The sequence below is a fragment of the Schistosoma mansoni genome, chromosome 1 (assembly GCF_000237925.1).
Source record: "Schistosoma mansoni strain Puerto Rico chromosome 1, complete genome".
In the NCBI taxonomy this organism is placed as follows: domain Eukaryota; kingdom Metazoa; phylum Platyhelminthes; class Trematoda; order Strigeidida; family Schistosomatidae; genus Schistosoma; species Schistosoma mansoni.
This window is the reverse complement of record NC_031495.1, coordinates 46,707,849-46,729,566: the sequence shown is the minus strand read 5'-3', so window position 1 is coordinate 46,729,566 and position 21,718 is coordinate 46,707,849. Positions and strand designations below refer to the sequence as shown.

At 31.2% G+C, this 21,718-nt stretch overlaps 1 non-coding gene across 1 annotated transcript; it reads right to left on the bottom strand.

Moving 5' to 3' along the window:
- Positions 1 to 21,651: 21,651 nt before the first annotated feature.
- On the bottom strand, positions 21,652 to 21,718 carry Smp_tRNA_01621_Gln_TTG.1.1. The gene has a single exon. It is a non-coding gene (tRNA).

Sequence of the window (21,718 nt, the reverse complement as noted above, 5' to 3'; positions counted from 1 at the left end):
TGTCCTTTTCATCATTTATAATAAGTGACGTTTTTTTAAAGATGAAGTGGTTGGTTTGTGATATCATTTATTTATACTCAGTATTCAATCTATAAAACATAAATTTACTTTCATACTTATAATAAAATAGCAAACTTTTATTCTTGTATAAAGATTTCAATCTTAAAGTTACTCATTCATCATTTATTTTAAAAGACAAAATATCAATTGTTACAGTTATTCATCTGTAATATTTCAAAGTTTATAAGACAAAGCTGAAAATGGTTTATACAGAAATGGTTTGTTAAACTGAAGAAAGTACAGACTAGTTAATAAGCAATAAACCACATCCCTACTTCCACAAGATCATTCCATTTTTTGCTGCTAAACAAAACATGTAGTCAGTATAGTTAGAACATCTATTTAAATCAAGGTCTTATTTTATATGCTTTTCATTATACAATAATTTAAAAAGACGAAACATGGTCATACGTGTAGTGTGAATATGAAATAATACTTGTCGTTTAAACAATACAAAGATGATATCTAATATTTAGAAACTATTTCATTTTCAATCATTATATTGTAAATTGGCACTGCTTTTTTATGTGGATTAACTTTAATCTCTACAAAAACAAATATCCTCAAATAACCAACATATTAAGATTAGGTAGATTAATCAGTGAATTCGATGCATTTTTTTGTTCCCAATTGCTACGGATGTCTATACTTTATAAACATCACCAAATATATATTTTACTCAAATGCATGTCAGAAGGAATTTTTGTGGAGATTTAGTATTTTCATAGTTGAAAGCGTGAGTCAATTAAAGCTAGACAACCATGGAAAACCTTGAAGCACTTGACGGCCGTCTCGTCCTATTGTGGGACTCCTCAGCAGTGCTCATCCACGGTCTCGCCTCACGAGATTTGAACCCAGGACCTACCAGTCTCGCGCCAGAGCCCTTAACCGATAGACCACTGAGCCGGCATCCGATGGTGTTTGTATCTAACTCCAACCAATCCACGGAGTTTAGCAACTGTTCACCAATTGTCGTCAGTGAGTTCCTATCTCACAACAGACGTGGTTTGAACTCCACTGGTCATTGCTTCTCACTAGGACTCCTGGATTTACCTCTCGAGGTCTTCTGAGGAGTCCTACAATAGGACGAAATGGTCGTCCAGTTCTTCCAGGTTCTCCATCGTGGTCTAGCTTCAATTGACTCACGCTTTCAACTATCAAATGAATGTACTAGTGATTTTTTTTGTTTTTTTTCTTGATTAAATTCTGTTCTTGAAAACATTTTTTGAACAGTTAGGCTAAAATAATGATACAATCCTCAAAATGAAAACTGAATACGTTACACATAAGATTTGCGTTTTCTTGCTTATTTAAGAAAAAGAAAAGAATTTTGCTCTATGTCGAAAAAAAATGATGGGAACGAAATATTTTTTTTAAAAATATTTTTGCTGCGTAAAATATTGTATATTTATTAGCTTTACAAAATCTTTAATCACGCATATTTAGGTGTAGTATAGTTCGTTTATCATTTTATTTAATGAACAGATATAAAGTGTAACAATCATTTGTCTTATTGATATAAATGTACAAACAATAAAAAGTGTGTAGTTGATTTATATATACCATCATGACGAAAACTATTTTCATACCTAGAAAATAAAAACTGCCCTTGTTGAAAATAATAATATTGAATCACTTTGTAGTGCCGTGCTTCGCCAATCGTTCACCACGATTAACCGTTATAATACAAATCTTAACGGTGCATAAAATCAGAAGGCGAAAAGAAGCCGCAGCTACAGTTTTATTAACAAATGACGCAGGCCAGAAAGTTATAAGCACATGAGTAAATATCAGGGAGCGAAACAAAAATGACATGTATTGGAGATGGCGGATAAGTTAACTTCAATCAAGTGTTAATCAATATTTATTGTCAGACAAGCATAAGTTACAGACATGCGATGAATAAGATAAAACGTGTACACACACCTACGCTCATATAAAAAATAGTCTGGGTTAATAAGTGAACAATTAACAAGGTCATAATGGGACTCATGATGGATAGGTAAATTGGCTTGTCCTGAAGCTATAGTATGGTATATGGGCCTAACATATCAATCACCACTACAAATTCACAAACCAGTGAATAAATATTTGATCAAATATACATATCTGCTAAAGAATGTATGTGAACCAAGAACTTTCAACTGAAAAACATCTGCATACGTTTACAAACGTTAGATTACATATCATATAGTGGGTACATGAATTACAGTTGTTGTTCCATCAGCTTACTAAGCAATTTCTCATACAAAACTATTTGAAAATATAATGGTATATATATATATATGTAATTGAAGAGAAATCCAGGGAGAAACATGATGCTCATTCAATGACAGTTAATTAATTTAGCTAATGTAGTGATGTTTTGAGTTGCCGATACGTTGAAATTCAGACTTTGGTGTCATATGTTGTTACCAACAAATAACATTAGGGTTGACATTTTTTGAGGTTCTTAGAAGCCTAGTATCACTAACATTTGTAAATGAAATCAATTCTAAGCTTGGTGGTCTCTGAAAATAGCAGGAAATTATTTGAAGACATGAAAATACCCTCGTAATGTCTATCCGTATCTTTTTTCATGATCTTGAACGATTATCTGAACTGTAAAACAGCTTAGGTATTGTTATCAACATCATCTTCATAATAGAGTCTGGAGTTAAAATGGAAGTTATTCATCATGTATGAAGTGTAGTTAACTGTAAATGCCGCCAAGAAAATAACGTGATTATTACCTTATAATTAATAAATAGTATATTTTTTTGTAAACAATTTTAATTGCCTTGATGATTAGGACCAATTCATTTTGGATCTCTATGGTGAATCATAGTTATTTTATTTACTGTTCTTGTTTATAAGTATAAAAGTATCATGGTAAGTGAAATATTTTATTTAATTGAAATCATCTTGCAACTAGTGATAGTTGATAGTAAGTATTTCACTAAAAATTCTCTGTTATTTTGTCACTAGTGGAACTTCTATTCCTGACTTTTTTCGTTATTTCCTTTTCATTATGATTTTCTAAATGACAATGTTAATAAATGATAGTATAAGGAAGTATTTTTTAGCAAAGCTTGTATGAAACGAGATGAAGTATTGATCGGCCAGACGTATATACGATATTGACAATGCAATGTTAAATAAGACATAGTTTCATATCTTGTCCTGATCAATTTAAGCAATAATACTCATAAATTTTTCCATGAATATAGTGAGAATTTATTAACTAATGACTATCAATTTGTTTTTGTAAAACTTTTTTTCTCTAACGTAAGCCTGCCTTATTCATATATATTAGTTGTTTGGATCTTCCCTCTGATGTTTAGGACCGTGAAAAATCAGCAGTTACGTCCAACAGACATGTCCCAAATATATGGGAACATGAGTCCTGGATTCCATTACTAGTCACCATCTATAAGCTCACCTAGATACATCTGTATGATTTTTTAATTGGAATCTGGGATACGTGGCAAAAAACGCTCAGTATCTACCTTTTATACTTACAAAACTTAAGAAATGAAAATATTATGCCTCATACTTAAGCAAAAATAATAACTGAGATACAGTAAAACAACTAATCAATGGTTGACAGGATCATCATATGTATAATAATAAAAGACATAATTAAAGGTTATAAATATGAAAAATCAAAGACTGTGACACATACGGATTTTACTGTGAATTTCTATTTCGCGAAAATTCAGAAACCACGTTCGTTTTTCTATCAACAGTTAAGGAATGTACGGTGAGTTACTAGGTAATAAAACACCATTGTAGTGTGGGTTACTTATATCCACATATGTTGTATATGACGATGGTCAGGCATAAAATATATTTCAGTAGAAGATTGATAACGAAAGAACGGGGGCGAAACGTAATTGGTATGAAAATGTATGAACAATAAAATCGGTAGACGATGGACTGATATTTGCAGAAGGAACAGTCAAGATTGAAACAATTGATTGATAGTTTGGAAAATAACTTTTTACTGTATGGTTGTCAGATTTTGGTGACATATTCTGTAATTACGTGTTAAATACATTCGATTGTTCCCAGTGGCGTTCTTGTTCAGTACACCATTTGTTTTGATTAACAATAAATTCTCAAATTAAATAACTGTTACTAAGTTTGAACATGAAATGCCGTTGAAAAAATTACTAGGTAGTAGGCCTCGTAGATGCCTTTTTTCTGATAATTTCATCACCAAAATTATCTTGACTTGGCAAGCCATATATAAATATATATATATATATTAGTATTATAAATGTATATTTTATTGAGGACATTTTCAATATTGTATTCGTTAACTATCAGTTCGCTCCCTGAATGTATCCTTCATTAGGTGTTTGATTAGACCGTTTTTATTACATTCAGTGAACAAACAATATTCTAAAGTTTATCCCATAATTTGCATAACTTCAGTAAAAAAACAGAAAATTCTGACCATTATCAATTTGAATAATTTCCACCTTATATTTAATCAGGTCTGTGTTGTTTTAACAATATTCAAGGATTTTAATTTAATATGTCAAAACAGTTTTTAAGCAAATGTACTTAATTTAGATCTTTTTCACAAAAGATACTGTGATTGTATTACTTGCGGTGACAGATAAATTAACTTTTGTACGTTACTACAGTTGAGTTCATAATCAGCCACATGAAGACTAAACGTTGTGGTTGCTGTTACTTTTTAAACATAATCACACATATAAAAGTGTGTTAATAACCTACTGTTTATAGTCTTTAGATTCGTATATATGTAGATAGGTAATTTACTTCACTTTACTTATAACGAGTGGTACATTATATATATATGAGAATTACTTAGTTCATTCAAGCTATAATTTAATACTAAACTATTTCCGACTAATTTCATATGTTATATTTAATTCTGTATTATGTAAGAGTTTTCCTTGTATCATAAGATTTCCTTAAACATAAGAAGAATGGAAAAATCAATTCCACTATAAAAAAATTGAAAATAAGATAATAACTCATCTATTCTATATAAGAACTTTCAAGGAAAGCTTGGACTAGATTCCCAGGCGAAACGTTGGATTTCAAATTCATTCGTTGTGATTTTACAAACATACATTATTCCTATTTAATCCATCTATTCTTTTTTTTAAAAAAATTAGTGTCGGTTAAACGTTTTTTTCAGGTAAAATTAAATTCCAATCTAATAATTTTCGACTCAATAATCCAGATAAATTTAGTAGTATATTGTCACAACAGATAATGTAACTGATGATATGTATATTATTTTATTTATTTATTTAAACACATAAATATTGATTCAAAGGGGCACTAGATATATATGCACCGCACTAATCTCATTTGATTTGTGTGAGGGCTGTGTTACTGCCCAGGTGCCCAAACTGAAGCAGGATATGTATATGTTAGTATACCTAGATATATATATATATATCTTTTTTCAATATTCAAAACTGATTTAGTTATAACAAAATTCAAATGAAACAACTTACTTAACAATGTTGTTATTGTAAATAGATTAAATGGATAAATAGTTATATATAAATAATTCATTTATTCTGTCTAGTTGTTTTAAATAATTCTATCATACAAGTTGACTTCCAAACAATATTTTTAGTAATAACATCAATACTACTCAAATGAATTAATAATACATAATTTTAAAAATATTTAACAGAATTCATTTCTTATTACAAATTTCAATTTATATTATATAGAAGATTTTCAAGTGACAAAATGAATGACCAATCAAAAAAATTATTTTTTTTCATCTCATAATGATAAAAGAACCAATCAGTTTCGAGATATATTTCTTTTTAAAAAAACAAAAAAACAAACAAAAATGATAGCTACTTTATAACAGACAAATTAGAAAAGATATACAAGTTGTAATGTGAAAATAACCTAGCAACAAAACACAATGAATATAATGTATAGAGTTATTAAGATAATATTATGACTAACTACTCATGTGCTATCTTCATTGCGTATTGTTTCATGTTATGATTGCATATGATTGCACAAGCCTTACTATAGACAAATAAATTGAATATTACACATAAACCAATTTCGTTTTCTTTAAACTAAGTAGATATCCTAGACCTTTTAGAAAGTATTGACTATTAATCCATGATAAGATTTATTGTTGACTAATATGCTTAACTAAATACATGGAGCCTATACTGCAGATGTTTGCTGCATACTTCAAACATCACAATTCATTACTGATCTTGATCACTTCTGCAATAATTATAACCTTTGGAATTTGCTAACAATTGATTTTATACCATCTGGATAACAAAATAAACACGATATATCAAATTAATCAATAGAAATTTAGTATTTACTTTCAGCAATTACAGAGGCAAAAAATGATTAAGTTAAGCAACAAAGTATTTACTCAAGGTAAGATTTTAATTTCTTTGTAAGCAGTAATTACTTCCTTACGCCTGTTACCCCTCATGACAAAGCATAGGCCGCTCACTGGCATTCTCCATCAAACTCTGTCATGGGCAATCCTTTTCAGTCGTTTCTAGCTACTATTCATTCTTTTCATATCTGCTTGCAATTCTTGTTCGACATCTTAGGGGAAACACGGAATACAATAGACTTCTCAAAATCAATTACATGATTTGGACTTAGCAGATGAACAAGCCCTCCTATCTCATAAACGCGAACAAATGCAGACAAAAACAACAAATGTAGCAGCAGCCTCTGCATCAATAGGCCTCAACATACACAAAGGAAAACGCAAGATTCTCAAATACTACACGGAGAACACGAACCCAATCACACTTGATGGCGAAACCCTGGAGGAAGTGGAAACATTCACGTACCTGGGAAGCTTCGTTGATAAACAAGGAGGATCTGATGCAGATGTAAAGGCAAGGATTGGCAAAGCAAGGACAGCATTTCTACAATTGAAGAACATATGGAATTCAAAACAACTGTCAACTAATTTCAAAGTGAGAATCTTTAATACGAACGTCAAGACAGTCCTACTGTACAGAGATGAAACGTGGAGAACTACAACAATCATCATCGAAAAGGTACAAGTATTTATGAACAGTTGTTTACGCATTGTTTACCCATTGACCGGATACTATCAGCAACAGCGTTTTATGGGAGAAGACAAACCAGCTTCCAACTGAAGATGAAATTAGGAAGAGACTTTGGAAGTGGATAGGACATACATTAAGGAAATCATCAAACTGCATCACGAGGCGATCGCAAACTAGGAATCCGGAAGGGAAGTGGAAAAGAGGAAGGCCAAAGAACGCATAACGCCGGGAAATAGAAGCAGATATGAAAAGAATGAATAACAACTAGAGCGAACTGGAAAGGATTTCTTCGGACAGGGTTGGATGAAGAATGTTAGTGAACGGCCTATGCTCCTCCACGAGGGGTTACAGGCGTAAGTAAGTAAGTTGCAGTTCTTGACGCAGTGTGTTATTCGGCCTTCCCTTTTTCGTTTCTCTTCACAATCCAAAGCTGGGGATTGCTTCGTGACGCAGTTTGATGATTTTTGCTATGTATGTCCTATCCAATTCCAACGTCTTAATTCCATCTTCAAATGGAAGTTGGTTTGTTCTCTGTTAGAGTAGATTGTTGTTGATGGTATACTGCTGTAGCTCTCCTAGAAATTTAGTCGATCCTAAGCCCAGGTAAAGGAGGAGGGTTAGGATGTGGTCAGCAACTCCATCTCAAAGAAAAGCGCCTTGCTAAAACAAATGCTAACAAGAATAAACGACTTAAATCATTGTAAGTAGTAGGTACCGCTTTTCATACGCAAACTTCGGGATATTAGTACGAATAAAATGGTTTTATCCGTTTTGCTCTTTGATGGAGCTAAATGTCCATACACTTGATTAACAGCACCGAATACCTCGAAACGGCTTTTGTTTAATATTAATTACCAGAGTCTAAATTTTAATACTTAGTTTAGTTATGGCTTATTCATTCTGCTGGAATGCACTAACAGGCACTAGGAAGTGGTCATGAATGTTCAATTATTAAAACAACTAGATATTCTTATGGGATTTTGCATCGTCTCTTATGAAAATTTCAAACATCACATGAATTGCGTATTACTAAAATACGTGCACATTTTTTGTCGTTTTTTATGAGAAAATTGGTCGTTTCAGTTCTATCACAAAACTACAAGTGGCAAATCACCGGGAGAACAAGTCAGGGATTAATGTGTAAATTTTTTATTGCTTGACAAATAGGATCTAATAAGTGAGTGAATTTGACTAGGAAATTTTCTAATTCATATTTATATATAAAGCTATTAAATTCTTTTGACAGTGAAGTAATCCTATCGCTTCATATTATTGCAGGATGAAATAAATAAATGAAGAAATGGTTGTGTCTTGAGTAAACGTATACTCTAGAGTGTAGCGTTAAGCCTTTGGTTGATTTGAGTCTAGCCTGTAAGCACCTTGTGTGCTCAGATAGTGTGACGAACATTATGCGAAAGAATCTGAAAGAGAAACAAACAAGAGAAAAAGTTAGTCGACGACTTAGTAGGCATATAAAATAATGTAAGCAATCGACGACAATCAGGAATCACATGAGCATCAGCTTATGACTACTCGATAATCGAAACTATAAGCTGATAGCGTCATGTTTCAAATAATATGAATGAAGTGAGCTTGAAACAACTTTGGTGGAATTCCAGCCAGTTCTCAGTCAATCAGAAAACAGCTTCTATAAATGGATAGTATTTGGAAAAAACAGTAATGTTGCAAAATTTATACAGATTTTACATAATAAGTTCGTTGATTTTTCTTACACATTACTATTCATATAAATCGAATGAACAACAAGTATATTCATCCTGACAGATATAATGGAGTCCAGCAGATTTTTAAGAGTTCGTATATCGTCCCTAGTTAGGATCAGGCATTAGGCGTAAGCATTGAGCTTAGGTTTGAAGCTATGATTACAAACTAACACCAGCAACAGTGTAAACTTTTTATGTACCCAAATGCGTCGAGGAATTTCGCAGAAAAACACAGGACGATGTTAGAGAGAATTCTCTGATTCCCACTCTTAAACTTTTTGAATTTTATAGATTATCCACCTAACGTTATTTTTGAGCTGTATTTTGAAAATATATAACTCTGTCTTGATCAGTCATATATTTCATCTGTCTTACATTGAGCACTGTATTACAATCATTATAGACACACAACTTCGGAGACTAATGATAAGATCAGTGAAAATAATTATTTATCCAAGTAATCCCTATTTTTGAATACTCGGCGATTATTTCCAGACTAATATCACTATGTTTACAATATTCATGCATGTTAAATTACATATTCATATCAAAATAGAGAATCGGTTAACTTTTACAAAATTATACTGATTCTTACCGAACAGTTAATAGGAGCTTCTAAGTATTAGCCATCCAGTACTGTTTCATGAAAGCTGAGTTGTTATTATTATTGTTATTATTAGCTTTATTCAATATTATATTTTTGGTACAATATAAATTTATCGGCACAAAGTATTTCAACATGTTTCTGTTTCCTACAAACTGGTCGATCCGAACTATAAATATTGAGTGGTCACCAGTTGGAAGTTAGTAGTCCAGGACTTGACATCTAAATACTGTACATTCTTTTCGCTTAACATTGCCAGTAACCACGATGTTTCTGATTGGGCTTTTTTGTAACTTGTACGAAGAAAGGTTGTAAACTTTTCATAAACGCACCTTAATATTTTGTACGATTAATACATATAATGATGTGTTAAAACAAACAAAATATATTAATTGTCAGAAGGGGTTTTGTGGAGATTTGGTATTTTCATAGTTGAAAGCGTGAATGAATTGAAGCTAGACCACCATGGAGAACCTGGAAGCACTGGATGGCCGTTTCGTCCCATTATGGGACTCCTTAGCAGTGCGCACCCACTCGCGAGATTCGAACCCAGGACCTACCAATCTCAAGCCAGAGCCCTTAATCGATAGACCACTGAGCCGGCATCCAACAAAATATAGTATGTCATCGTCTAGTAAACATTCAATAATAATCACAACTATTTTACATAAATTGCTTCCAGAGTAAACCTTTAACAAGCTCTAACTTTAAAGTCTATTTATAAATTTTTATTTTGTAAAATTACTGTTAACTTATATCAAAGAAACACTTCAATGAAAATGCCCATGTGATGATAAAATGTGTACGTCTACGTAGTTGAATCAGTGAATTAAATTAATTAAAATTAACGTGACTGATTATTTTCTCATTTATCTTCATTTATCAATGGTAAAAACATAATATATACCATGGAAATAGTTTACGTCGATTCATATCACCATAGAAGTTATATATGACTGGTATTTAGGGACATAACATCGTAAGGAATGAATTAGCCTGAACTGTGATATGTTTAAAACTTAACGTTGAGTTTTCAGTTCTAAACTTTCTGTTTCGTAATAATTCCTGGAACATCTTGATTAACTGAAGTTGATGATTATTTAAAACAAAGGACTAGGAACATTTAGTTCTCCATTCTTTAAAATTTTTTTTAGTACTTCGATTATTGTGCGATACCAAATATGTATGAAATTTATCTAAAAATCATAGTTTCAGGAGATGTATGTTTTATTAAAAGCTTGTCAAGCCTATAGTAAAGATATATTTCATTACATTGATGATTAGAAAGACTTTTGGATGTCTAAAAGTTTACCGTTTAGTTAACTGTTCTCATTTATAAACCTTGTAGCTCTTGACATTTAGACTAACTCACCATCCTCTATTTATTTAAATAGTACTTGATCAATTGCTCAACCATGAAGTTTAAATACTATGTGATTTATCTTGTTTCTCGTACATTTTGAATCTTGAAATTCAGTTTTTTTAATAAAATATCCTGAACAAAATTTAGAAAGGTATATCTTCATCATCCAATCATGCTAATAGCGACCTCATTTTAGTAAAGTGATTAAACAATAGTTAAACGTGATATTATATTCTGCTTGATCTATCTTTAATCATTTTAAAACTTTAAATTTATTCAGTTTATAACTTAATTCCCTATTTTATGTGACTTTGATCAAGCGATCTTTATTAATCACCGTAGATGTTGCTTGTTTGGAAAATCACGTCAAATAAATGAAAAAATGGTCCGAGAGACTGCACACAACTTATGTACTGATTAGTGAAGGTACTGAGGATAAAATCATCCTCTAACAGCAACTGTTCCCAATAGTTATACCTTCTTGTTTGTTGATAGCAGCAAGATTTATTATTAAAAGAAGTGCCTCAGCTAATTGTCACTGTCATATTTTTTTCAATTTTTCAGTAATGTTTTTGATCGAGATCATGACTCGACTGATCTTAGACCACCTTCGAAAATTTGGAAGCATTGGATGGCCGTTTTATCCCATTATGGAATTCCTCAAAAGTGCGTGTTTACGATCTCGCCTGCGGGATTCGATCTCAGGACCTTTGGTCTCGTGCGCAAACGCTTGACCTCTAGACCACTGATCGGGCATCCAACCGTGTTAATATCTAACCTCAACTAATCCGCGAAATTGCGCGACGATCTTCCATTGTACTGAGGTAGATATCCGTTAATTATACTGTATGCTGCTATGAAGAATTTGATTTTAAATTTTTACATCCCGTAGGACTTCTGGTAGGTCTTTTCCGAATTCTCAGATATTATGTTGAGATGACTTACGATATCACGACAAGATTTTTCAATATAAAATAGCCTTACAATGGATAAAACTTAAATGATAAATACAGTTATATATTGATATAAATGAGATTTTGTTTTTTACTCAAACTGAAGCATTTCATAATGTGTCAATCATCGAATATAACCGTTTAATTTGATGTTATTTTAGAATTCTCTTTAGCTTCTGTTCTGTGAAGATTGTTTTCACAAATGTAAACTATTTTTATAAATTGATACAACAAACGTACCTTCAATAGAGCAGTTACATTGAATAGTACTTCTGTAATATACTATCAAACTCCGCCTGTAACTCCTCCGGGGGCTACTGCCGGTCCCAATCCCGGGTAAAGGAGGAGAGTTGGGCATGGGGTTAGCGACTCCATCCCGTAGAAAACCAACTTGCTAAAAAACGCTAGCCAGAAAAAAATTATTCAATATATAATCAGTTGATTTTTATTTCTTATATTAACGTTTTGCCAATTAAATAAATTATAATTGAAATGTTTAGTTATAAAATTCATTTCTACTTGAGCATTTCGCCAAAAATTTATCAGCAATGTCATATTATAATTATGATATCAAGAATAGTATTTATCTTCAAAAGCCAGAGCTTTGCATCCAAAAGAAATATGTTCGGCCGCTCCTTTTACCTTGGGCAACTTGTTAATACTCAATTTTATTATATGGTGACGTAATTTGATTAATGTTCATTTTTATATCCCAAACTTATTTTCATAGTTGAAAGCTAGAGTCAATTGAAGCTGGACCACCATGGAAAAGCTGGAAGCACTGGACGTCTGTCCAGCAAACTTGTTTTATCTACACATCTTGCCAGTCATTCAGAAGGGGTTTTGTGGAGATTTCACTATTTTCATGGTTGAAATCATGAGTCAATTGAAGCTAGACCATCATGGAAAAAGTGGATGCGCACTGCTGAGTCCCATAATAGGACGAAACGGCCGTCCAGTGCTTCCAGGTTTTCCATGGTGGTCCAGCTTCAATTCACTCACGCTTTCAACTATGAAATTACCAGTCATTATTATTATTATCACACTAGCTAAGCTTTTAGAGAAATTTATTCAGCATCCAACCCTATCTACTATATCTGACCTAATTCATATTATTCTACATATTGCGTAATTTCTGATTTGTAATCCCATTGTTCTATCTCACCCTATGTCAACTATATTTATTCTGATCATTTATCTTACGATTTTATTTCACTTATAAACTGATTCAAGTTAACACTACATATTAATTATCCCAACATTAACGATTCGATTTTATTTTATATCGCAAACACTTTGATTCACATGTTACAGTTTCTTAAATGATGTACTCTGCCTTAAACTTGGCCAATTTTATATGGATTATTAATTTATAATTGTAGAACCTGGTGAGAAATTATTGAAAAGAATATCTTTAAAAGAGTCAATAGTCATGTTTATATTTACATTTGTAACATTCATAGTTTGTCAGGAATACAGATATCTATGATATTCAATACGCTTCTTTCATTCATCTATTCTTGTTGAAAGTACCATAGTTTACTAGATTTACTAGGATTCAGTTCTACTCTACCACCTTACTTGTCAAAGATTGATCTTTATGAACATTATAAGAGAACTGAATGAGTTTCAGTTTCTTTTTGTTCATCAATAGTATGAATTCCAAAATGTACATAAGCTTTCCTCTTTACATTTTCGAATTTTTAGAAAAGTTATAAACAAATAATAAATTCATGTAACACTGACCGTACTACCAAGTATTTGTGAAACATTTGTATGTCTTTTCTTCGTACCATATCGATATACAAATCTAGCATTATATATGTCAACTAAATGGAATTTAGTGTGGTACAAATTTGCAATACCAGGTTTATTTCTAATCTGACTTATTGTTCATATCATGTTTCAAAACGATCACTGTTTTAAATGTATATTACACTAAAGATGATAAGATTTAATTTCAAACTCTTACCATTCATGAACAAAGACATAAAACTTGATAATGCTTGAAAATTATTCCTATTTTAAAACTAATATGTCTTATTGTTTAGTTACACAATACAAAAGCTGGATATACTATCGCCAAATTAACCATATGATCCAATTGTTCATACATGATCTCATACTATTGCTTAATCCCTTGTCACGAAATGTTTCCTAAAACTTAAAAGCAGATAATATATTTGGTCATCATGGTTTCAGGATACGTATATTTCATTATATGTGGTGGCAGATTGTGTGATCTTGTTTATTATGATTATCATTGTTTTATTTGATAGCTTAAAGTATTCCTCCAAACATCTGTAATTTATTTATTCTCTTTGAATACATTCGTTATAACCTGTTAGCTTTTAAAACCCTTCAACAGATGATGTGGTGATATAAATATCTATAAAATTACATTTATAGTGATGTTACTAATCAGTGTATAATATTTACGCTGGTTAATCACTAAATCGTTAACAGACTTGATTGTCATGTTTGAAGCCCTGATCGAACCCGGTGAATCAGTTGTAATATCCCCGTAGTCTAAATAACTCGACAGTGGGATCATTAATTTAAGTTTTTAAAGATAAACGAACCTTGGTAGGAACTAACACTAGTAATGTGATTCAAACCCGCGCCAACTAAGAAGGTAATTTTAACCCGAACGGCTCAAAAGTAATGTTTTGACAATGTGTTTTAGATTAGAATTTCATGGGAAGTATTAGTTTTCTCGAGATTTCATATACGCCTCAGATGTATTTACTAACCAGGAAGAGACACTGGGTTTATGAATTCCTACAGATAATCTTCAACTACCGTTTCAACAAACAAAAATGTTGTCTTCGGTGATCAGTGCAGTTGTAATTACAAAATGATTTGATTATCTCTATTACAGTTGTTGGATGCTAATTTCATTTACGACACTAAAACATCTTGTTTACCCAAGTTTTACAATCAACCAATTTATTTTGATTCTCATATTGATCTGCGAATGTTTTTGAATAGTCAACTAGTATTACATCAATCAAATTATTTAAATGTCGCAACACAAGTAAATGAAAAGACTAAAACCCATGAGCAAGTAATGATATATATTGTTTTCTCTGAGCACTTGGAAGAAAAATCAGTTGCAAAGCTGTAATTTAGTGAAAAAATACGTGAAAATTGATCGAATTAGATTTTACCTTGTTCTTCTATGTTGCCTCATGCATCATTGAATGAATTTTTATGCTCTTTCCATTTCAATAAACTAGTGAAACCATAAACTAATTCGAATATTCTGATAAAAAGGGCGATAACTAAATGAGTGAATAATTTAATCAAAAAAATTTATTGTCACGGGACAATTTATTGTATTTCGTATTACAGTCACTAACTTCAAATACAATACATATCTCACCACCGTATGAATTTAATTTAATTTATCCATATAACGTGATAAAAGAGCTTTATTAACTTGTAATGCATTTAGTAATGTTTTTTCTATCTATCCAATTGTTTATAATACAGTTCTCAAAAGATCAAAACTTTTAATGAAGGGTAAGTTTATTACGAAAATAACTACAGGTTAACTCTTGAAGAAACAAATGATCATCTATTGTTCACTTATCAGACACGTTATGTAAATTATCGAACTTCATTCAAAATATTAAAATGCTTTTCACCAAAATATTCAAAATCTAAGGAAGGTAAGTATGTGGTGGACACAACTATTCGTCTAGTTTCAAAGAATCTTTGCTACTCTCCGTATAGACTAGAAAACTGATAAATACACTGTGATGCAGAATAAGAAGTAATTACATATTTCATGATCAAATTTCGAACGTGAAATAGTTGAGCGAGAAGTGTGATAAGATAACAAAGACTTTCAAAGATGATTTCTACTGCATCGAGAAAGCAATAAATTTTTATTCGAACCCATTGACTTGTTCAAAGCAAAAGGAACATTAAGTGGAAGTTAAATAGTTGTGAATCAGAATATTCAATCACACATTCATTCATTTCAAAAAGACTATTCTCTACAATCACTCAATTATTAGACAACCTATCGAAATTAAAATGACAAAATGAGAGAAGTACATTAGAATTAACACACAGTAAAGTAAAGTAAATGCATGCTATACATTGCCTCTAAACAGTAAAAATATACTTTTATTTTTTCAATATCTTCACACTTTTGAACAAAAATAGGTTAAAGTTCAAAATAACATCACCGACTGTATGATGATCACCATTAAACCCATGGACACGTTATAAGATCTTAAAATCCCTTCTGTTACCATGTGACAAACTGCCTAGGATTACTGACTAATGTAACAAAGTTTCATAATAGGAAGGCAATCCTTTAAGTTTTCATCATGATAGTAATTTAAGGCTGTACTAAAACACCAGTACTCTAACAGATAATTAATTTCTTAGTCATCTCCACAATAAGTTTTATCAGTTAAAAATGCTTAAATAAAATAAACATATTTATCTATTGCATCACAGTGTATAAACTACTTATGTAAGCACATTTTTGAGTTGAGAGTAAATCTCAAAATACTGTGAAAATAGTAAAACATAATCCTAATGTGTTGGATATGCATAGTGATATTTGAATTAAGCCACCAAAGAAACGCTTAAATGATTTCAGATTTTTGAATTTTAAAGAGCACTTGGCGAGACTATAATTTATACACGAACCAACCAGATACAAGATAAAGGGTCTTGGATTTCGGTGCAAAATTCATACATTAACTTAGCTAATTCCAGTCTTAAGATTTTAGCTGAGGCCAGTTTATGATGAAAACCCTAAGTCTAATTCCTAACCCTAACCATCAATCATGAATCATAATTCTTATTACTCGCAGTGGTTTTTAACCCTCATTTAGTTCTAGTCAGTAGGTAAACACTCTCAAGGTCACTTTAGCATTGCTCAAAGGTCGTCCATAAATTATGGTCTCGTCGAGGACTCTTTTATAAAATGGCATCATACAAAATGTAAAATCGCAATACGGAATAATAGTTATTCTTGTTTATAAAGTATTAAACTCTTAATCTTTCACCAATAATAAACATTTCTCAATTGAATTTAAGCATTATCAGTTGGACATACAAGTCTTCAGCACAGAACGGCAATTCGAAACACTGGTGACAAAATTCGTTGATCTAACATCTCTCACTGTCTAGTAGAAAACTACGCTAACATCTTCTAAAGGACATCACTAAAATATAAAAATTTACTTCGAGACTCATTAGCCTTTCCCATGAAACCATTGCTAATTCGAATCCCTTTCTGATGTTTAGTCTCTGGAGGTTGTCAAGAAACGTCCTGGTACTAGGTTGCATGCCGATTGACCCCAGTCGAAAATGTTTACTTTTAATCTTGATGGAACTGACGTTTCTTATAGAATTTGAACCAGCTCCACTCAGCTTCACTCATCAACACTTAGGATTAAACTAACGTGCCAATGATGATTCTTCAATGATCTTTCGATACAAATTTTGTTATTTCCGAATCAATCAAACTCTCTTTTCTCCCATTAATTTGTTATGTCAAAATAACTTGGTTACCTAAATTATCAGTGATATTTTTTTTGGACAAAGTAGAATACGATAATAGCCGAGGACATGGGCACTAATCAAAGAAAAATGTAATGAAATATTCTAATCAGTCACTTCCGAGTGAGTAAATTAAAACACCCCTACATTTGTTAATATGTGAGTAGGTGACAAAACCATTCGATGTTTCCTTTTGAATAACGATTTCTAACAAGTAGTATAAAAATAGGATAAGAACTAAATACAACATACATTCGCAAAGCATTAACACAGTTTTTTTAAGAATCAATTTTTGAAGATGAAAAAGAAGAATATATTTAATTTAGAAGAAATAATATTCATTTTTGAGCAGACATATTGATTGATTAGTAAGGTAGAATATATTGACTTCAGATTTGTTATATTAGATAGTATTATGAAAATTACAGTCTAGGTTTGTTTGTTCTTCGAATAATAAGTCTAAGTGTCTTATCTAGTTATCTTTTGACTTAAAGAATAAATCTAAAGATTACCGATTTACTTTATTTATCTATTGAATACATACGACTACCCTGATCCCATTAATTTCCACCGATATCAATCATTAGTTTAAAAAAGAAATAATAATAATTGTCAAAATAAGCTTTAATATAGGATTGGTGTAAGACTAACGGAGTAGGACAATAAAGTGAAAAATACTTTGATCCGTTCCCTATAGATGGTATCTTATGTATATACCATTAATAGCTCTATTTCTAAACATTAAATTAACTTATTCATCAAGTCTTTTTGAATAGTTATACAATATATCACTTCCTTTCATGATGATTGTGTTGAAATCCTTTATAGAAGTCATTAGTTTACTAATAAAAACCATAAGTCATTTTCATAAAAGAATATTTTAAATTCACTGTAATTATTTATCCAGAAGGATTCAATGCCTGAGGTCTATTGTGTAAACAAAATGAAACATTTATCAAGGTTACCATCGATAATGTAATAAAATTAGAAAAAAAAAAACCTAATATCGGATAAAATTCAGTTTTTATTAGAAAGAAAAATGATGATTAGCTAGAAAAGAAAACTTAACAAAATGTCAAATTTCAGAGGTATTGTAGTGAATGAGAATACAAGCGAAGACAATCTAATGTATTTGAATACAAAATTATAAAACATCTTAGAAAAATCTGAGAACCATACAGTTAATACTTTATTCGCAAAATCTCTATCAATCGTATCAGATTTCATTGTTCTTCCTTTTCCATACCAATCATTATCTGTTCTCGTTTTCTTTCTTTCAGACTTCTTAACCCTGTGCCACCAGACATTTTACTTTGGATTGATGATACATACTACTTATATCTGTTGATAGCATCAACATACATCATAGTATTACTAAGTTGTAGAGGTAATAATTGCATTAAAATAAAACTACAACATTGTCTATAGAAATTAATTTTAATGTTACTTATCAACGAAGCATTCATAGGTTATTGTTAGAATAAGAGTATTTTCATTTATTATATGTACCATATTCTTTTTGATGGAGTTTTGTTCTCTGAGCTGGATGGCTTGGTTACAACATGTGGAGAAATTCGAACATTTCACTTCTACCTGAAGTTTGTGCTGTTGAAGCCGTTCAAAAGAACGATGAAAGCTCCACGATCAAGCCATCCAGCTCATCCACGCGAGCTACAAATCTTCTCCACTATTTCAATATCATATTCTTTGATATTATTTCGAAATATAATAAATGTAATTTATCAGAAAAAAGTGAATATAACGAAAAATACATTTTTACCAAATGTATGAATTTTTTCAGCATTACTCGGACTTTACTTTGTCATTCATAAACTATTTCACAAATACAAATAGTAATTTTTAACTTGAACACTTAATTCTAGAGTATTATAACGTGCTAGTTTCTTATACAGAAATGATTCCAATTTGACAGATGTTATAGATTACTTTACTTTTAAATTATAATTCATTGCTGAAACCACTGACCCTGGGTTTTATACCACATACATATTATTAATTAGTCAACTACCTGAATATGGAAATCGAAACACCAGATTAATAGTTAATACCCATATGATTATTTATATAAACTCTCAAGATATGCTACATAAGATGAATCAAGACAAAAACTGTCAAAAAATATATTTCTGCTATGCTTGTCATATTTCACTTGACAACCATAAAAGTTGATTTTGAACTCTGCACGTCACTAACTGAAATATAGGATCTCTGAAGTGAAAAAACGTTCAAATTTCATCGTTATCTCAGAATGTGTTTTTCACCTTATCGAAATTATTGATTTAATAACTTTGGGGGTACGTAACGTCCCTCTACCTTTCTTTTCCTGAAAAATAGTAAATTCAATCAAAAGTCTGCTCAAAATCTTACAAATGATTAGAAAATGTGTGTGATCCTCAGTATTTTATAGCCCTTCTAACCATTTACTTTGCTAAAGAATTATGGACTGAGATTCAAGACATTTAGTCAAAGGACTTACCAAACAATTCTCAATTTAAACAGGATGAGAAATATCAAATCTAAAAAAGTTGGGTACGTTTCTTGATATTCAAAGAAAAATAAATTATTTAAAGGAAAATAGGAGAATCTTGTTCAAGTGTATATTAAGTGACAGTGTTAAATAAAAAAGCATACTTGTGTATAGATAACAAATCATACTAACAAAACAATGTATTATGTTAACGCTTAAACCGGATTAAACAATATTGACTTCAAATTTTATTTTAAATCAACGAGACGTAGGTTACTAGGTTCTTGTATACACTGCAATGGTCAGTTTTTGTACAACAAAAGTTTTGTTTTAGCCTACTTAAGTTTATAAATGAAGATAACACAGATGACGTTAAATGAAACAGGAGAATCAAAAAGACTGCCCGGTAAGTTTCTAAGATTTTGACATCAAATTTTCTTACATTATTCTTAAGGAATCCACAAATGGTATCCAGCTACGGTTCCAATTACCAATCCGTAAAAACATGTAGGTAGTTGATCAGTATTTTATTCAAAGTTTATGAAACTAATCACTGAATCAGAGCACCTATCAGATAACTAATGTGATCATTCCAACTAACTCCGTTAGTAAAATATGAAATCATACAAAGGTTAACTAACTCAAGGATATCATAAATAATATACATAAATAATAAATTGTTCATTTTCTCTACTTGTTTAGAGTTTCTTAACATAAAACTCTGCTGTATTTTTGCGTAACAACATGTCATACAGTCAATTGAAATGTTGGATTCATTGGACGTTCAATTTCCTTCACAAGTCATTGTATGCTCATTTTGTTTTGTGTATTGCTGAATGGTCAGTGGTAATAAACACGATTGACTTGAATGAGTAAGTTGTCTTTTGACATCAATTTGCTTTAAAATATTACACTAATATTCCTATTTTTGTGAATAATCTTCACTTGCTCATATTTGAAGTCAACCCAAACAATCAACCACAACCATCAGTTCACAAACTAGTTATCCTCGATAGTTACTCAGATGTAAATTGAGCTTACATAAATCACTCAAAATTATGCTGATTCCTGGTTATTTGGTTATAGAAATTATTTCACTTTTAAATCACCCTATGATCTCAGCTTAATTATTAAAAATTAGATGACATTTGCTAGCTATTTCGTCATTTATTCTGGAATTATCAGTTCTCTTGGAGGTATTTTAGTATTCCCGAGACTTTTAGATCAGAACTAGTGAATAACAGCATGCGTTTCCAACTTCAGGTAATAACGACATAGCACGTTAGTAATTCGATGTCATCGGTGATGCATAACTTGCATTCAAAAATGTTATGTTTCAAGGTCAATGGAACCATATAAATTATAGACGAATTGAGTGAAAGATACTCCTCAAACATTCTAAACAAAACTCTATGAGAAGTTGCTTATTAAAGCAACAACATAAACATGCTTTTCGAATAAACTGTACGAAATTTGTGACTGAAAATACCGAGCGAAAGGCAATGACCTAATATTTGATTATATTTTAACGTTTAACCAATGATGGACTGAGAATTCAGCCTAAAAATATTAACAAAATAAAAATTAATTTATGCGAAGTCGTTTGAAAATGTAAGTTAAACATAAAAAATAGTGATAATTTAACTGAAGACTTCATCTAGATACTATGTGAATTATCTTACTTTTTCGTAATCTACTGACTTGAGCCTAAAAATTAATTTCACACTGTGATTTCGTTTATTTTGTAATAGTAACTGACTTGAAACAATATTTAGAATGTAAGCAATGATTGATAGTGGCTAGCAGTGGAATCCAGGATGCGCATTTCGTCCTATTTGGGACTCGTCAGGTGGATGTACCTGCATCTCTGAGTTGATGTTCACTCTGGGATTCAAACCCAGTACCTTTCGCTTCAAACGCCATTGCATTATCCACTCAGCTATTG